Source organism: Oryza sativa, chromosome 8, assembly GCF_034140825.1.
Source record: "Oryza sativa Japonica Group chromosome 8, ASM3414082v1".
Classification (NCBI taxonomy): Eukaryota; Viridiplantae; Streptophyta; class Magnoliopsida; order Poales; family Poaceae; genus Oryza; species Oryza sativa.
This window is the reverse complement of record NC_089042.1, coordinates 14,713,825-14,721,488: the sequence shown is the minus strand read 5'-3', so window position 1 is coordinate 14,721,488 and position 7,664 is coordinate 14,713,825. Positions and strand designations below refer to the sequence as shown.

At 42.9% G+C, this 7,664-nt stretch overlaps 1 long non-coding RNA gene across 1 annotated transcript; it reads right to left on the bottom strand.

Annotated features, from left to right (window-relative positions):
* Positions 1-6,161: 6,161 nt before the first annotated feature.
* LOC136351433 (uncharacterized) lies at positions 6,162-6,945 on the bottom strand. The gene is made up of 2 exons (XR_010734528.1): positions 6,842-6,945; positions 6,162-6,360 (listed from the first exon to the last, which is right to left on the bottom strand). It is a non-coding gene; the product is annotated as an uncharacterized lncRNA (long non-coding RNA).
* Between the last annotated feature and the right edge of the window lie 719 nt (positions 6,946-7,664).

The following is a 7,664-nucleotide window of genomic DNA, read 5'->3' as shown; positions in this document are numbered from 1 at the left end:
ATCTAGAGATTACCTTTTGATGAACCACTCAGCTCGTAGTTTGAATCCTGGAGTTGAGCGATTCGGTCCCTTAACTCTTTCTCCGTTTTCTTGGCATGCTCCTTGGCCTCATGTAGCTGGCCCCTAACGGCTTCAAGAGTTCCCAAATGAGGAACCAGCTTTTCTAAGGTTGCGGTCTTGGCCTCATTGCGAAGATGGATTCTCTGCACGGTGGTTCATGGATTATTTTTGCTAACAAGAAAACAAAGTCATCAAAGGCAGTCACCTAGAAGACTTACATTCACAATGCGAGTAGCTTCTCCAAGTACTTTCTTCAGCTGGCACACTTCCTCATCTTCTTTTTGGCGATTTATGACAATGCCTGACACTTGAGAGTTCTCGTCCCACCATTTGAGTAAAATAGGAGGACGAGAGTCGTCAGCTGCCTTTATGCGAAGAATTTCTTCTTCGTCGCCGCCTAGTGAACCTGATGTATTCCCAAGACATTAGACGAACAAGCTGGAGTTGTTCAAAACGGCATTACTTGAGAAGATGAGTTACCTGAGGATGTGCCTAGCTGAGCGTGAGGTGTTTTTTGCCCTTTATCCGGAGACCCAATCATCGAGTCATTACCAACTTCTGGTCCTTGAGAAGTTGTCTGCGCTTCAGCTTCAGGAATCTCTTGATTTAGATTTGCATCCGACTGGTTTCCAGTCGGGGGCTCTTGGGTTGTTGCAGTTTCAGCAGCTGCCGACTGGTTTCCAGTCGGCGGCTGGTCACTCGGATTGGCCTTGTCATCTGAAGCATGGGCGCCAGTTGGCCGGCTTTCGGCAGTCGGCTGGCTTTCGGCAGTTGGCTGGTTTTCGGCAGTTGGCTCAGCATCTTTGGATAAATTTGGCTCTGTCGCAGCCGGATCCGGATCTTTTCCAGTTGGATCTATATCGGATGGTTTCCTGCGAAGTGTTCTTTTAACCTTCAATATTATTTTCATGAGAGAAGCATGCCGAAATAAAATGGTACCAAGGGGTTTATACCTGGAAGATGTTCTAATCTTTGGCATTTGACGGCCAGCCAGTTTTTTCTTGGGCATGCTACGCTTTGGGGGTTTATTAGGCGAGTCCTTGTCCCCAGATTTATCGTCGTCGCCTTCATCATTGTCGAGCACCAGTTTTCTCTTGCGAGAACCTGTCTGTCCAGTTGGATTGGAGGTTTGAGGTTGCGGATCTGGTCTGATTTTTGGCCCTCCACCTCCCTGAACGGTGTGCTGACGAGGCGACCGGCGCTGAGTGATTGGGGGATCAGATTTCATCAATGCATACTCCTGAATGAGATGTCTCCACAGTTAGTTAACTCAGCATGAAGACAAAGATGATGTTTTGGTCATAGATTGAAGATTTCAGATGCATACCTGTGGAGGCGGATTGAATGCATTATATGGCACAACTGGCAGCTGATGTGAGTAGCTGACGACAATAGCGTTCGAGAATATCTTGTACATCCTCTCCTTCATGATCTTAAAATCCAGAGAATCTGGGTCTTCACGGTTTGGATCATGCTTGCCGTCAAACTCAAATGCTGTACGGGATCTTTCTTTAATTGGTGCCAGCCGGCATTTGATGAAATGCCGAGTAATCTGCTCTCCTTGCAAGCCTTGTTCTTTGAGTTTTAGCATGCGGTCCATCAATTCCAAGGCTTGAGCAGCTTCATCTCCGATCGGAAGAGAGTTCCAAGTATCTTGGTACGTTGGAGGAAGACAAGAGTACTCGGGAAGAGCAGGCTCAGGATTCTGAACATAAAACCAGTTCGCATGCCACCCTTTGTTTGAGGTCTTGAAGGGCATAGAGAAATATTTTTGGCTCAGAGTTCCCCTCAACTGAAATCCTGCCCCTCCGACTACACATGGCTTACTTTTGTTTGGTTGGGGCTTGAGGAAAAAGATTCGGCGGAACAGAGCGAAGTGGGGTTTAATTCCCAAGAAGGCTTCACAAACATGGATGAAATTGGCGATATGGACTATGGAATTTGGGTTTAGGTGATGCAAGCTGATTCCATAGAAACTTAATATTCCGCGGAAAAATTTCGAGGTCGGAAGAGCGAAGCCGCCATAGAAGAAATGAGAGAAGACCACAATCTCGTGTGTATCGGGGGTCGGAAAAATCTCACCGCACGCTGGCCGCCACCCGATGATTTCCTTGACAGGGAGAACGCCGTGCGCCACCATCTCCTTCAGGTTCTCTTCTGTTACGTCGGACGGCGTCCATTGGCCTTCAAAGCTTTCTTTCTCTTCCTCCATTGATTCTACCCGAATGCGCTGATTTGATTCGAGGGATGGCTTGGGAGAGGGGAGGAATTGAGGCGGTGGATCGCGGGAAGGATTTTGATGAACTTTTTGAAGGCGGATTTGAGTGGAATGGTGAACCCTAGTTTGCCGGCGTAGCTCTTTACTGTAGCAAGGAGTGGGGAAAATGGCGAGAGTTCCGGCGGGGAAGACGAAGCGTCGCTTGGATCTCGGGTTTCCTTGTTAAGGGTATCGGAGGTGCAAATGGGCCTAGGCCTGAATAGTACCTCAGCCCAATATTTTTAACAGCGTGGCCCATTGTGTTCCTTAGGGACTTAGGCATTTTTTGCTTTGGCAATTTATGCGCACAATAGTGTTGCCCAATGCTGATAAAATCCTTTTTACGCGGTCATATAATTCTTTGGAATTATTGCTATGCAAATTAAAAGGTGCCCGACAGAAAGGTGTTATACTGTTTTTGTAAGCTTTTTTAGGCTACAAAAGCTGTCTGGTTTAATTTGGAATGACCTGTTTTTACCATAGTCATTTCCTTGGTATGTTATATACCTGTTTTCATTATGGTAATGAATAAGTCTAATAGCCTAGGCTATGACTATTTACCATAATTTTTATAATATTTGGTGGGTAATCTTTAGAGTTTTATACTCGGATGCCTGTCAGTTGTGTTCATTCATGAACCTTTTAGAGTGTTAACCACTCGGATTCCTTTTATTATGGCTAAAAAGCGGTCGGCTGGAATGCCTCTTTAGGCGCCGCGTATGCTTTTGTCATATGATGCACAATTATGCTATTACTTTGTTCTCAACTATATGTTTAGTTTGTTAACTAATCACATAGTTGGGGGCTACACCTAATTAGGTGCATCTATTCGATGCACCATATTCTTTATCTTTTCGCCCTTTACAGTCTTCGTCTTCGCTACTCGGCAGGCCTTGGCATGAAAAGTTTGAAGCACTCGGATTATTATCTTTGAGAAGGCTATGATGGTTGACTGCAAAGGTCTCGGGGGCTACTGTGGAGATTATGGATATCCCATATCTACACGGCGAAGATATTTGGACTGAATATAGGATACCGAATATAGATAGAATATCTTATGTGTATCCTGGGTTTGTTTCTTAACTTGTATGTCAAGGAAACACCCTAAGATTTAGTCGGTCACGACTGTATTTGATCTGTATCTGTGTATTCCGTTAGGGATATAGATTATCTTTTGTAACCCGGACTCCTTTCCATATATAAGGGGGGTCCGGGCGCCTCTAGGGGCATATGTTGATTTTCCCCAAATCATACAATCAATAATACACTCGGCGGATTCATCCCCGGACAGGAGTAGGGTATTACTTCTTTTATAAGAAGGCCTGAACCTGTATAAATCCTTTGTCTCAAAACCCATACACTTTTCTAGCTTGATAGCCACCCCCTTTTATTATTGCCGAAATCTAGTTTCGACATATAGGAAATTCCGTTTCGTAATAGAAAACTCCAATAGTAGCTGAGTCATCCATAATATTGAAAACTCCACTCGGAAAGCGTAGTCCAAGATATCGTTCGGACAACACAGTCCACATAGGTTTGTTTCACACCACGTAATGGTCATCCATAAGGCTACCAAGCCAATTCTGGTAATAGTTCCCAACCCCACAAATAACTTTTGCAAAGCACTCGCAAACAAATCTACACTAGAGTAATCACTTCACATCCGCTTGTAACCACGGGCACGGTTATTAGAACAACTTTAGAACCTTTGTTGCACACTTTACCTACATGACGCAAGCTTACTTCTCACACTAGTGTTAGAGAGAGACATTCAAATTAGAAAATATAAGTCTTCGAATTTTGGAAATTTTGAAACTAGAGTTTTGGGGTCTTAATGGAAGGACTTTTAAATCAAGATCTTCGACACTTACATCCTTAATTGATACACAAAGAGCAAAACTTTCCCAAATAAGACTTTTATTAAAATACATATTATCGGCCTAAAAACCCGAGGCGTTAATGTTATATTTTATTTCGGAGAAATGAGTAGTTTTCGTGACTATCATATGCAGGTGTGGAGATTATGGGTACCATATACCCACACGGATAGCTTATCCGACTGAAGATAGTAGGTGGGCCGGATCTGTATATTATGTAATAGATTAGACTTTGGAAGTTATGTTGCCTTGTGATCCAAGGCATAGTCCATAGTCTTAGCCATATACGATTATGTAACTGTATAAGGAAACTTATGCCATATCCAGTTAGGTTTTCCTCCTTGTAACCCATGCCCCCCGAACCTATATAAGGAGGGAGGGAGCACCCCAAGGGCATAACCACAACTTGATCATTAGATCAACACAACACCCGGAGGATTCAACCCCCGAAATAGGAGTATGGTATTACTTCTCATTGAGAAGGCTCGAACCTGTCTAAACCTTGTTCCCTTTACTCATCCACTTCTCGTGCGCTACTCTCTTTTCTCATTGGCGATTTCTATGATCAACAGTTGGCGTGCCAAGTAGGGGTTGCGTTGGGTTTTCCGTCGACAATTTTTTTCTTACTTACTTTATTTTTTTCTTTATTTTTTCTAAAAAAAGAGTTTGACTCATGATGTAGAACGCTATGTCACTATTTGGACTTAAAATAGTACTTGTATTAAATAAAACAGAAGATAGAGAGAATGTCCAATGGGAGTAAAGTAGATAAATAGAGAAAAACAAGTGTTTCGATGCTAATTGTTGGTATTTGATATGGTCACAGATAAATCCGCAAGCGCACGAATACCACTGTAGCACTTAACCTCAGAGTATTCCAAGGGTATTGAATCATAGGGAACATGTGTGTATATCTAAGAACATGATTTTATCCAAGGACAACATCTGATGATAGGACATGCTAGAGATGACTCCTATGGATGTTAAAGTTAAACTCTAACGAATGCCTCGGGCACCAACCTTCCCCTGGTCTACCAGGATGAGTCCAGCTTTGAGCTCTATGATGTACCTGAACGTTGTGGGATACAGAGGAGGGACAAGGTTGTCACCCCCATGCCACCTACCACACTTTCTGTGGAGCAAATAAAAACAAAGGTAACTGCTAACCTAGACACTATGCCTAAGTTATTGATTACTACTGTAGCCTTACACAAATGCTTCCTTCTTTATCCAGAGTCTTAGAACTAGAGAACTTAACTATAAATTAAACGACGAACCGCACCCATGAGGATATATCTCATTTAAGCAAACTAATTAAATAACATAAAGAAATCTCGAATACTTACTTTATAAAAGAAGCTTCCGTCACTTACTTTATAAAAGAAGCTTCCGTCGAGGTATAAGCAAGAAGAAGGCCAACATCTCCGGTGCTTCTCCGGAATTCCAATGGAAGAATGCCGACAAACCCGGCACTCCTCCGGAAATTCTCGGAGATAACTCCAATAATTTGGGGCACAACTTCCGGAGCTTCTGATCACTCTCTCACTAATCCAACATACGAAAGTAAAATCGAAAATGTGAGAATGAGTTGTACTCTACTTTGAAGTGTGTTGAGCTACTCCTTTTTTAGCAGCTCTATAATAGTTGTAGGTTGCACTACTAGGAAAATTGTTTTCCCAGGTGGCCAAAAATAGTTTTTCCAGGAGGGGGAAAGGACCGCCTGTAAGCAAAGGCCTGCGAAAATAGATCCACCTGTCTACGAAAAAAAATCATCAAACAAAAAAAAACCACCGTCACCACCCCTACTCGCCGGCGCCGCTGCCGGCCTCCCTCTCCAGCCAACGGCTCTTCTCCTCCGCTTCCCGAGCGGCAGTGCTGTCACGCCCGGAATTTCTATCCAAAATTTCAAACGCTTACATGTGTGTGAACCCTCGTCCAGGAATCAACCGAGGCACACAATAACAAATTGATAATAGAGTACAATTATTACTCTAATTAATAAGCGAATAAAATGTCATTACAGAGGTAGATAGTTCCTCTCAATCAATAAAGATCTAAGCAGTGGAAAAATAAGATAAACGGCGCAGACGGCTCCACTCCACAGGCAGCTTGACCAGGGCTACACCTAATCCTCCACACCATCAGCATCACTGTAGAACTCTTCCTCTGATGAATGATTGCAAGGTGAGTATATGACATACTCAGCAAGCCACGCAGCAAATATGCAAGTGCACAGGATAACAAAGGATGGCATAGTAGGGTTTCATTTGCATAAACCGCATTTAATAAACATTTCAGAATTTAAAAAAAACAGTTAAGTAATAATTAAACAATATTAATCCAACGCTATACAACATACCCTGTTGTATAGGCTCAACCATTCTGAACAACCATCCCGGCTGCACAGTTCTATCTCCAAACCAGGAATATGCCATTCCAAACCAGGAGCTAATCAAATTATTACCAGTTATAGCATCTTTTATTATGATAAGAGGCGTGAGACTAATCACGAAAGACATTGTTAGACCCGCCCATAACCGCGGGCACGGCTATTCGAATAGTTTTACTCTGATCAGAGGTGTACCACTGTACCCACAAGACACAGCCCCACATCATGTCACCATGTGCCTCAATACCACCACGGTACCTCGGAAAGGAGCTGTGACAATACCCCTTGCATAACACAATCCACCGCAGCGCACCATTCCTGGATCATAATCACCCCCTTATAACAAGGCATGGACTCCCCAGCGACCCCCGTAGGCTTATCTCCGCCACTTCTCAGTCTGGTGCCCCACAATAAACCATGCTATACAAAAGGTAAAGCCATTGCCCACGCTGGCTTGTGGTTGGCACGGTTAATGTTTCACAACCGAAACTCGTGAACCGGTCCTTAATTGTCATGAGCACGACTCTCAAAACCATGTGCTCACAACCCACCATTATCAGGTTTTAGTTGGCAAATAATTAATTAACCAATCATGATTGACCATCGTGAACTATCATTAAGCCATCATTAAATAATAGTGAGTCATAAGTTATCCCAGTAGTGTGCTAATGTTTCTAAGCATGGCTAAGCAATCATACCTAATATCTAGCTGAACCAATATATATAGCCCAACTAGTCAAATTATAATAACCCAAGGTATCAAGGAATAAAGTAATCAAGAACGAAAAGGGCTATAACAAACAATAGGTTAATTCCACCCAATGACATTCGAAAATAAATGCAATAGTTGAATAGAAACAATAGCTTTAAACGCGATCAACATGCTCAAAGGGTTGTTTGGGATCTGTGTGACTTGCCTTGCTAGCCTTGGAACTCTTCAAATTCTTCTCCTGCGAAAACGGACTCTCCAGAAACGTCGGAATCTAAGCAGAAAAGAGCAAAAACACCAAAACAGCACATAAACAAGCATGAACAGTACATGTGGATATTTTTAACATGTAGATCTCAATTTTAGAAAAAT